At 44.7% G+C, this 12,055-nt stretch overlaps 1 long non-coding RNA gene across 1 annotated transcript; it reads left to right on the top strand.

Moving 5' to 3' along the window:
• Positions 1–594: 594 nt before the first annotated feature.
• On the top strand, positions 595–9,157 carry LOC121111260. The gene is made up of 3 exons (XR_005861285.2): positions 595–1,416; positions 4,535–4,634; positions 7,573–9,157. It is a non-coding gene; the product is annotated as an uncharacterized LOC121111260 (long non-coding RNA).
• The last annotated feature ends 2,898 nt before the right edge of the window (positions 9,158–12,055 follow it).

Below are 12,055 nucleotides of genomic sequence, written 5' to 3'. Positions count from 1 at the left end.
CACAAAGAAATAGAAGAACAGTGGGCATTGCAAGGTGCCGTGTGTGACAGCAGGCCAGCATCACCTCTGCCCTTGCTGAGTGTTCCATGTCCCCTTGGGTAGGAGCTGGTGAATGACCACCATGTTCAAATACACAGCGAGGCACTGTCAGAAAGAACTGTAATGAAATGTGTCCTGCTGGGCTATTGTGTCTGGCTATTGTGTGCTGGGCTATAGCGCCTGAGTACAGTACGGAAGCATCTCCACATGCATCTATGGAGACGGCCTCTCCTGGAGCCTGCCCAGCTCAGCAGGCTGCATAGGATGGCCCTAAGAAGGGTTGTGAGCTGGGGGCTGTGTGCAAGCTAAGAATCTCTGCAGGGAGGACAGTTAGAAATTCCCACTTGGGCACCCCAAACATTTTGCGAGGGCACCATTTTGTTGGTAGGAACCATGCTGGCATGCGCTCAGGGAATACACTGCTGTGTGACCCGCATAAGTTACTTATTAGTTCAATTAAAATGCGGAATGTTAAACATTAAATAAGGCAAAGTGAAGTTATGAAATCATAAACAGTGAGTCTGCAGAAAAGGAAGAGGTGGGAGGGTCCAGGACGACAGCCCCTCATTGCTGGTGGAGATATCCCTTCTGCAGCACTCTTCATTCCTCCAGAGGGTTTCAAGCCCTCACTGGTACCAGCCATGCCCCAAAACTTGTCAGAGCTGGGCTGTGGGGGAAGTGAGCTTAGGCAGCAGGGAGAGAGTGAGCACTTCCTCAGCCTGCAGCCAGAATCTGCTACCTAACAGAAAAAGGACAGTGGGATTTTCCGTGCAACAGAGACTGAGTGTGACTGCTGGGGGAGAAAGCAGGCGGAGAGATTAGACATGTCTGATGCTGACAGAAAGCATGTTTGTGCTTAATACATTGGAGAAATTGTTCAGGAGCAATCCAGCCGTGTGAAAATATGACCCTTGAAATACTGCCAAGGTCAGAAAAACCTGAGGAGATCTGCTGAGTAAGAGCTGGTCCTGCAAAGAAAAGCTGTCCAGAGACAGCATGACCATGTCGCTGGGGCAGCTCTCACCAGGGTCCCAGCGGGGCAGTGGCAGGGCCTCTGCTGCCCTTTTCTGTGCTTGCTTGTGCTCTGCTCACAGGAACTAATGTTCCAGGCCTTCTCCAGCCCACCTGGCTCTTCAATCACTTCTGAGTCTGAAAATCACATTGCTCCAGAATGAAACTTCTAGGAGGGAGTTGGGTCTTCTATAGATCCTCTTTCCATGCTGTTTTCTTTGCCTTTTGCTCTGTTCTAAAAGTGATAAAGTTATTAAACCACTTTCCTTTCTGCTTGTCAGGGCCAGCTTGCGGAAGAAGGAATTGTGGCTCTTCCTGCCTGCAAAGTATGCCTGCTTGGAAAGTCCATCTACAAATCCTGAAGAGGTACATGGACAGTTTGGGGCAGTCCTGGCAAGCACCAAGTACCAGAAGGAGGGCACATGCTTGTACAGAAACGTGATGGACAGAGAGGTGGGAATGCTGTTCCTCTGAAGTCCTCCTTTAGATTTCCATAAAGATTGACTATGAAAGACCTATACCGACTAAAAGATTTGAGCTGAAGTAATAGCCAAGTGCTCCTGTCAGGCAATTCAGAAATGCTGTGTGTTAGAACTCTGCCATCCCCTGGTCAGGTAAGCTGTGTGCAGGCAGACCACTGGCCCTAGGCCTCTAGCAAGGAGGCCTTGGAGAGGCCCTGTGGCTAGTGCTGGCCATTTTCATCGTGCCAGGTTGGAGCCCCATCGCTGTCACAGCAGCATCCAGTGAGACGTTTGTGGGGAGAGCAGCTCTGGAGATTGACTGAGGCCCTGTGAAGGGGGGAAAAAGGATGAAGTAGCAAAAAGTTAATTAAAACTCTTATTATGAGGTGGAATTTAATACTTTAAAAAATGCAGTGTGACACAGTGCAGCACTGCAGCTGAATTAATCATGAATGAGGATAGTAATTTTTAATTTTTGTGTGCATGAGAAAAACACTCAACAGATTTGACAATTAGAGCAGGGTAACAGCATTGCATGGCACAATGTGAAGTAGTTTTTCCCAGTGGTTTTTGAGAGGGAGCTAAACAGATGTGCTCAAATATTTACAAGTGCACAATATTCACATGCTTTTCAAATGCTGACCCTGCTGATTCGCAAAAGTCTGCTTCAATCTGGAGACCAGCTACTGCAGTGACACGGGCTATTTATCATTGGTAACACAGCGGCACTACCGCCAGCTCCCAGCGTACTGGTGTGCACAGTCATCTCCTGCTCCTAGCAATGCTACACCACCTCAGCAGCTCACCTGAGTCACCAAGGTGTGCCATCACAGACCTGGCAGCAGCAGGTCCTGGTGACCCAGCCCCAGTCAGGAGCCTGTGGGGCAGGAGGGGCTCTTGTGCTACACGGCAGCAAAGAGAAAGAAAATAGCAGGGTTTGGGGCTCTGTGGAAGGATTTGAGAGAAACAGTCCCCTGAGGCCTGAGTCAAAATAGAATCCAGCTCCCTCCTGCTTGGCTGTGCAAGGAGGTCAACCAACAACAGAAACTGATCCCACTCTAAAAGCAGCTATCTCCTGAGAAGATACACAAAATACACACGTCTTTCTTAACGTTAAACTTGCTTTATAATGCCAACTGTAATTTTGCTATAATTAAATCTCAGTAGAAAGATTAGATCCATGCAGACCTGTGTGCAGCACTGATACCACGTGGGTCACAGAGCTGCTTTCTGTCTTTTCTGACAAGCAACTGCCACAATGTTGAGCTCGAGTACTATAGCTTCTATATAGTTATCTGCTCTGAACTATTTATTATCTATTAAGAAATGATGCAAAAATTCTCTAACTGAGATACACACAAAAATATACCAGCACATCCAAGCTACTGTGCTTGTTGAGGACCATGGTGGGAAATACCTGCTTAGGTTCTGGGAAGTGGTTTGTACAAGGATGAGGAGAAAAGGGAGCTTTTCAAATCCAGGACTTTTGGGTTAAACTTTGTGCTCAGCCCTAGGCTTCCTGTTAACCTTTCACAAGTCCTATTCTTTGACACACACCGTTAAACAAAGATTCACACCAGACCAGGTACACTTTACTGGCATCTTCTGCACAACTCATGCGCCCTGCCCCACCCTGAGAAGGAGTCCTGTGCTGCTGTTTGAGGAATATTGCTTGACTTACCTACTTGCACTAGAGCTGGTAGATATGTCTACTCCAGCCAGACAGGGCTCTTCCTTTTTTTCTAGCCAGGTTCAGCCCTTCTATCAGCTTGGGAATTCCTTCAACTGAAGGATGAGGGGGTAAGGTCACTTGGGCTGCACCCATTCAGTTCCAACTGAACAGTGACCCGAGGTTTGAGTTCAGCTACAGCAATAAAAATTGGAGAGGCACAGCTGAAGGGGAGACAAGAGTGGAGTAATCCTGGAGGGGCCTGCATTACATGTTTGCACTATGCAATTCAGTGGGGTGAACAACCAATTGCCTGCATCAAAGTGATCACTGAGAGGCCCGGTGTATTTGGCCGTGTGTCACTTAGCTGTCCTCAGTCACACTTCAGTTAAGAGCTGACAGTGCCAGCTAGCATTGTCCATGTCACTACCAGCGCAGGGTGTTTCATTGCCTCATTTTCCTCAGAAGGGGCCCAAAGAAAAGTCACGTTTGTTCAGCACAAGCTGTATTTGGGGAGGATCAGGTAAGCCAGATGGCAATGTCAGTGATGGATGGTACAGATACCGCAGGGCTATGCCTGAATATCCTAACTGGGAAAGCTGAGCTGCGCCGTACCTCATTGAGATATTGACTATTGCCGCAGTTGCTTTACACTGTTCAATTGGCTGTGTAATTGCTTTCACAAATTAAACAAAAACAATGGTGAAAATATGTAAAATGTCACCTGGGCTGAATTGTGGTTCAGATCCCCAGTGAAAATGAGTCTGGCAGCTTCCCCTCACTTCTTATCTGCTCAGTTTCAGCCTGAATGCCTTTCTGCTCACCAGCCCAGGATGGTGCTGCAGCACGGGTTTTGATATGTTATTGGTGCTGCAGTGTGGGAAGCCCTGCTTACCTGGGTTATTAGCACCCTGTTTTCCAAGCCTTCCCAGTCATCCCTTGCCTTGTCTGATTTTCGGTTTGCTGTGGTTGCTCTCCTCGGTTTCTCTACTTTGCAGGGCAAACGTGCAATGCTGCACTTTCTTCTTGAGCTTACGTTTCTTTCCCCATAGCATTTAGCCCTCTAAATGTGGCGGTTGTTCATCTAGTGAAGGCAACTAAAGAAATGAGAAAGAGCCACATCCTGCAACTGCAAAATGCCAAGTCAGCAGGTCCCAGGCATGCTGACTTTTCCTCTGCAGGCAGCAGTCAGGCAGTGTGGGCATGCCCTCCTCTATCCCTCATGCTTCTTGGGCAGCAGCTAGAGGGTATTAGCCAGCCGAGGTTCAACCAGGCACATCTGCATTTCAGTCTCTTTCCATTGCACAGTTATGGAGGTTGGACTTACCTTCATTTTCTTTCTCTCCTTTTCCAGCCTGTTTATGTTACTTGATGTGGTCACCTGAGTTGAGGAGCAGTGTGGAGCTACTGCATCCAACAAAGCATCAAGAGATGCTGTCACAACCCTACACACAGTAAGTGGAGCTGCAATGATCCTTCTCACAGGTTTTCAAGGATCAGAGTAACCCAGATGGCTACAGTGCATTATATCCTCCCAGTGAAACCGAGAGCCTCAGTACCATTGAGAATCTGAGCTGCCACAGCTGGAATTGCAGCCACAAAGATACAGTGTTTTCTGTCAGGCAGGCTGCAGGAGCCCATGCTTCTCATCAGATAGATATAGTGGTGCTTTTTAATACTTTTTAATAGTTTACAAAATTATGATAAGCTCTGCAAGGCCATTTAAAATGGATAATCTTCAAGTGGTATTAAGGATTAAAATGGGTCTGCCTTGAATGCCTTAATGGGCCCCTCACAGGCTGTTCAGCGTTATCAAAAGGTGATTTTAAGAGTTTGTAATAAATATGTTCCTTTGGGGAAGATTAGGAAACGGGGTGGGATTTGCCATCCTTCTGCTACCTCCAAATTGCTGTGCTCTGACTGAATTAATTTCCGTAGGTCTTCCTTGAACTCCAGAGTGCCAGTTCACTTCTGATCTATTGTTCAGTGAAGAGGTTTGTCCTTAGGGGGAAATGTTTACTCCAAGAGCTAGGGCGATTTAGTATTTGATTATCAGCCTAGGAGAAATTAGTCAAATAAGGCTTTGGCTTACTGAACACTTATGTGTATGTTTAACCTTCCATTCCTGAAGAGTCCTTTAGATTTCAAAGTGCAATAAAATAAAGTGTGCCAGCAGAAGTCTTATGGGGACTAGGGACTATGAGAGTCGTATTTATTCTCAAAGCAGCATTGACTGGCTTTATTCAGAAAGCTTTCCTCAAGCTAGCTCTGCTTGTCCTGTTCAGTGTCCATCTCCTTAGCTTTGTTGCAATCCCAGCCTCCATTCATGTGCCTGTTCCCTCAGAAAGGAGAGAAGGAACAGTTTAGCAAGAAGTTTAGGATAAACATAAAAATAAATTATTTGTGTGACTTTTGTGTCTGTTGAGATCCCTTTTAAGCAGGTAACAGATGATAAATCATTCCTTCTTATTGTGTTCTAGTCTTAAAAGGGCTGGGCCTGAAATTACTGGGAGATCTGGTGTTCAAGAGAAACCAGATAAAGTTAGTGAAAATACCCTCCTTATGCATTCATTTGTCATTTCACAGTGTTCCATACTGACTAAGTCCATGTCCTTGGGCAACCAAGTTGTCAGAGTGGTACAGAAACCACCATAGTTATCCTTCTCTGCAGTCTGTCTGAGGTCTCTCTTTATATATAAATACTGTTGTGTGCTAGTTAAAGTATGGTTATGAAACTTTCACATTTCCCAAAAAGTTGATGGATAAGCAGGTTCTTATGAAGCCCAGCAAATAACATACCACCTACTGTGAGTGTCCTAGCGATTAGCCTTACTGCTATTTCTGGCTGCCTAAAATCAACTTGAACACTGAAACTTACTAATTTGTTGGGAACGGTTTTAGAGAGTGATTTCTTTTAGTTTTGCCAAGTTTATTTGATCTCTACTAATTCTAAAGCAGTCTTTTACCTCCTTAGCTACCCATCTGCCTGAACTTTGTGGTCTGGAGCCAGCATTTCCAGTACTTTCATGTTGACCGACTTTAATTATTCTGCTTGCTGAGACACTGAAATCCCATTAAGACTGAGATTCTCCAAGTTTTCTCAGGCTTTGAGTGCAATTTGGAGGCCTCAGCTCAGGCATAGTACTGTGGAAAGTAACAATATTAGCACACCACTGAAAGATTTCTTATTACTGCAAGCGTCCTTCAGTGGTGTGTGTTTGGACACAGAATACTCAACACTTTGCTCTAGCGTTCTTGACTAAAACATTATTTTATGTTAGTGTGGTCCAAATGGATCTTGAACGCAGGATGTTCGATTTCTCAATTTGTTTAAGCATATGATGACCAAAAACAAACAATCCAAGAGGTAATACAAGAAGGGAAAACAGGAATATAATAATTTGTACTAACCACACAATCTGTCGGCTTGAGAAATTGTTGCCTATATATCCAGCTCGTACTGATTTTGATTAAAAAATAATCATAACTAGAGGTTAGGAGCCAGTAAATGTATTGAATTGGTCTAGTGACCATTTCAGGGAATAACTGAGGAGGGGGTGAAGGGAGATCTATGGGGCTTCCATTGTGCTAACTCCGTGCTGTTGGTGCTTCCAGTTTGCACAGAAGCTGGAAAACGTATCTGGGCTCGGCAAACAACCCTGTCCCAGCCATGGCCACATCTGTCTGCTCCTTTTATTGTGACTGTCCCCAACTAACTAATCCCAATTTAACTCAGCCTGAAGATGCATGCTTCCTAAATTTCAGATTACAGATTTTGAGTCTGTAGTTAGTGCTTAGACTTCAACTATGGGGTTAAGCTCTGAGTCAAGAAATTAAAGTGGGCAAGTGGTCCTATTGCCTTCTGCATTTCACACCCTTAAAGTTAATCCTGTTTTTAGACATGTTGATGAATCAGCCAAACATCCTACTACTGAAAATGCAGAGATTTTACTTTGACAACCTGATTAATTCTGTTAGCCTCTGTGAGTCTATTCATGCTTAAGCAACAGTACCAACATTTGAACACCAGGACCTTGCAGATCAGACAATAAACTGGAAAACTTCACTGAGAAATATACGACTTTTAATTTTGCCCTACAGTACAGTGGTATTTAGGTATTTTTGCCTGCAGAACCATGCTGGGCTATTGAAAGCATGTGTGGAATCTGAAACATTTATGGTGCAAACATCATGTCAGCATTCTCCTACACAAGAGATGATGAAACTTCCTAAAATGAGAGCCTATGTAAATATGTGTTATGCATCAGCTAGGCAAACAGATGAGGGAATGTTGTTTTTAGAAGCTCCAGATGATGGCCATGATCCTGCAATGCGATTATTGTAAGAAGAGACTTGCACCCATCTGCAGTCCAACTGATTTATCCTTTGCAGATCCACTGCAAGACCAAGCCACCAATTCTGCACAGCCACCAGTGCTGTCTGTGCTTCAGGAAAACTGAGAAAAGCTGAAGAGGCTGAACTTGTCGTCCTGAAGGAGAAGAAAATGCCTCAGAAAACCAGGAACCCTTCCATCCATGCTAAGAGAATACTTGTTCAATTAAACGACTTTTACCTGTGTGGCAGCAGCTTGTATCTCTTAATGTGCCAAATCCCTGTCTCACTGTTAGTCTCTGTACCTAGTAGCTGTCTTAAAACCCCTCAGACTGAGAGGTGACCCTCTCACCTCTCTATCTCCTCCTGGCCATCGAAGGTCACTTCAGCAATGTCTAAAGAGTTATCTTCTTTACTGAAAACACTTGGAGCAGCATGGTGAATGCCACTGTCAAGCCTGGAGCCATAGTCAAAGACAAGGAAGTGCCCTGCCCCCATGAGATAAACCTTCTCCAACGCCAGGTTAAAACAAACAAACAAACAACGAAAAAAACAATTAGAGCTTTCACTGCTCAAAGATAGCTATTAACAAACCTGCTGTTTTGCAGAAGTAGCATGTATGAACGTATGTATCTATAAAAGAAAACCAACAAAATTATCCTCCCTAAATTGTAATGGCTTCTTCAGTATTCATATTAATACTTACTTTAAACCTTGATGTCTAACTCTTCATGAGCATTCCTGTCTAGAGAAATTAATTTATGCTTTGTTCTGAAAGCATATCAGCAAATGGCCATTGATGCTGATAGCCATTTATTGCTCCGGCAGTGAGGTTAAACAGCTTGTACTTTTAACTGCATGGTACAAAAGATATAAAACTATTTGCTTGAGATATTAATCCAGGATGACCTGATATAACATGACAGTAAAAGAGCTTTTCCCAAAGAAGGGAAATGTGTGCTTTGCTCGGTACCTCCTGCTGACTTCTCTGTTCCCAGTGAATAAACATACAGCTGAATTCTCCCATGCAGGTGTGATCCAGGAATGAACTGGCAGCACATCCTTGTATCTGCGAGTGCCAAGTCTAACTCACAGAAGCAGCCCACCACCAGCTCTGCAGCCAAAATACTTGCTCCATTTTCTCAAGAATCAACAAAATAACACACGAACAAAAAATTCACTCAGTATATATCTCTAAAGAATGAAGCACCTTGGCGTATATACAATGAAGCATCATGTGCAAGAATGGTGTTTCATGACTCAGCCACCATAGACGACTTCACGGAAGCAAAAAGGGAAACTGTGCGTGAGGGAAATGAGAAATGGTCTAATGATTAAAGATGATGTACAGTCTAATCTCTACAGATGACCTAGTAATTTGAAGGAGAAGAGCTTAAACGTTGGAATATTTCATCTGAAATAATCTGTTCCCCAGAAGAGGGGAGCCACGTGCCCTCAGATTGCAGCTGCTGAATTGTCCAGCAGGTTGGCAAAGGAAAGTACATGCTCTGTTTGCATATTTGTCCCGTGCCTTTTGTATCCCAACTTGAGTTCTATTCTGTTTCAGTCTGTTTTTCTGTTACTCAGAAAAAAACTCTGAAAAACATTAAACTCAGCTCCTCAGCTCTGTGGAGGCTCTCATACAGTTATATTATCTCTTGACCATAAAATGCACAAATAGATTTGAGTAAGTCAGTCTTGCCTTGGTTTGGTAAGAAGGAAAAAGAGGGTTAACAAAATACATGTCCATATACCTAACGATAAGAAAAGTTGTGTGATAGGTACCAGTGTCTGAACAGTATTCCACAGGATGCAACTCTCACAGAATAGAAGAAAAATCAAGCAACCTCATGGTTAATTGCTGTAATGGAGTACTGAGAGTTACCATTGGCTGAGCAAGAATTCACATGTTGCTGATCCTCTAATTCACTGTGATACTTTGGACGTTAAGCTCTGAAGCAGTGCTGAATTTGGCAAAGTGAGGACAAAAACCCATTCCTATTCTGAGCATGCTACTTCAGCTACTTGCCTTTCATTCAAGAAAGGGATTTGTTGACAGCAAAATTATTTTCTTAGAAAAACACTAAATGAGAAGATGACAAACGCTGTTGTGAATGTTCACACAACTCCAGGAGCAATCAACCATGATTATTCAGACAGGCCTTGTGCAGGAAGGGATAGCACTAAATCTTGAAATTTGGCAAGAATGAGGTTTCCAATGAAGACTAGCACTTACAGTTGCTCTGGAGAAAATCTAGTTTCATTAGCCAGATTCATGCTCATTTGGAATTGACCATGTGCAGTGGAACATCTTGTCTGTATGGATGCAATTAAGAGATGCACAGTGAATAGTTGCCCCGCAGTTAGTGTAACATATGCTCCAGTACTTCCAGACGTGACTACTGTAGTTGGTAGCAAAATCCTGATGTCTTCAACGAAACCTCACAGTTAGTCATATAAAAACCGCTACGTGTGAAAGCAGCTGCTTTTTCCCTCTGTGGAAAATGTGTGATAGAGGGAAGAGGAATCCATGTTGAGGAACTGACTGCAAGGCTGAGGCCAATAGGTAAAGCCCTGGCTTATTGCATTCAGGCGACAGAATGGTATTCCTGCCCAGTCTGCGACCTGCTGCTTGCCTTCTGTAGAACATACATACTGTAGGCTTGGTCACTGCACCAGACCACTGCCACAGCATCTTCAGCTTGGGAATTGAGGTGCATTTGGTGAGTCTGATGCCTGTTTGATATAAGGCAGTAAAAGGCTGCAGTCTTATAAGGCTGCATATATGTGAGGAGAAGCAATCTTAATGCCAGTGGAAGCAGGGAACCTGAACCCTCCTCATGTCTGTGGTGCCAACATCCAGGGCTGAGCTTTGCAAATTGCATGCATTTCCTGAGGGTTCTGCCCAAGCACTGGCTCCACACAAGCCATAGTGGGACTGTCCCTGGTTCCCCACGCACGCTGACTAACATGAGCCCATCTCTCATCATGACAAGCCCGATAGACGGTGTGCAGGCTCATCTGGTGCTCCAGTTCATGGCAATCTCTCTAGCTCTGAAGGTAGAAGGGCTGTGCTGAACCTTTGGATGGGGCAAAAATATCCTGGCAAGGTAAAAACTGACAAGATTTTCTTACCCAATATGAGCTTATTTCTGTAAGGCTTCTAAATGTTCAGTAGTTTGTACTCCACTGCTGTGTGCTTTACTGCTGTTTTCTGGAATTGGTAGAGGAAGTAACAAATTAACACAAGGAAGAGTGTTCTTGCCGCAGCACCACAGTGGGGAAAAAGTCATTAACTGTTGGAAATCCACCCAAAAGCATTCCATCAGTCTTCCAAGACTTTTTAAATTGGTGTTCCAGAACTCAGACGTCTATAATGGGAGAAGCTTTGGAAAGGTATGTGCAATTCTGATGCCAAATTTGAAGTGGGATTTGTTATGCCCTTTCCGGACAAGCTTCCTTTTCGCAAGCCCAGGGGTTGGAATATTTCCCTCCTCACTCTACACTTAAGAGTCTTCTGCTCTCAAGGAATCTGCAGTAGCTGGGGCTATGGGTGCAGCTCTTTCTTTTCCCTCTACAAATGCCATCCCTATCCAAGAGCAGAGGTCTGTCCACTGGCCCCTCAGATCCAGGCCCAAATTGCCTGTTCTGCCAGCAGAGCTGGGTTTTCCAGAACAAATTTGAACATCCACACATGTGAAAAACACAAGTCAAGCTATGTGAATGGAGGTCAGATCCTCCATTCCATAGCAGGTGACTCAAGTGCAAATGCACGGCCTAAGCTGTAAGTCAAAGAATGCGAACACCCCTCCTTGCCCCAGGGAAGGTTTTGGAGAGCCCTGCCTGGCTCTTCCTCCCTGCAGCAGTTGATAAAATGTTGCTGCAAGGTCATGGACAACATTCCAGCTTATCTAAACTGCAGGTAAATACGCCTCCTTCCCAAAGAGCATACGGAAACAGCTGTTCAGCATTGCAGTGTGTTACAAACGGTTCCTTGTCTGTTCAAGGTGGTTGTTCTTCAAAGTAGTGTTCTGAGAAGTGCCTGCCACCTGCACCAAACTGTGATGGCTGGAGAGGAGACTAGAGCAGGAAGAGGCAAGGATTTGCCAGTCTCGTGGGTTTGCTTCCCATAATTTTTAATATGCGTTTGGGAATTAAGAGGAAATAAGTCAGATGTTTAATGGACCAAACTTTTGAGGCAGGCAATGTGTCAAACACTTCTGCTGCCTTAGAGAAATGCTCATTTTGCTCTCCTTATCTCAGACACGCAGACAAGGCTCGGTGCTGCCAGGTTTGAGGTTATTCTGGGGCAGAGTCAGGAGCAGGGCCTGCCCTACCGAGCCCTGTGTAGGAGATACAGGTCTCCTGCCAGCCTCATAAACGGCCTGGGAAGGAGGCAGCCCTGCATTTTCAGTGTTGTAACCAGAACTCACAAGACAAGGCAACCTGCACTGCATATGCCAGCAGAGAGGCAGCCCGCTGGGTGCTGCGGGGCCTCCTGGTAGGAGGCAGGAAAATGTACAGAAAGAGCTATGTTCCAGTG

Source organism: Gallus gallus, chromosome 7 (genome assembly GCF_016699485.2).
Source record: "Gallus gallus isolate bGalGal1 chromosome 7, bGalGal1.mat.broiler.GRCg7b, whole genome shotgun sequence".
NCBI lineage: Eukaryota > Metazoa > Chordata > Aves > Galliformes > Phasianidae > Gallus > Gallus gallus.
The sequence above is the reverse complement of the archived record's forward strand: the minus strand, read 5'-3'. Positions and strand labels throughout refer to the sequence as shown.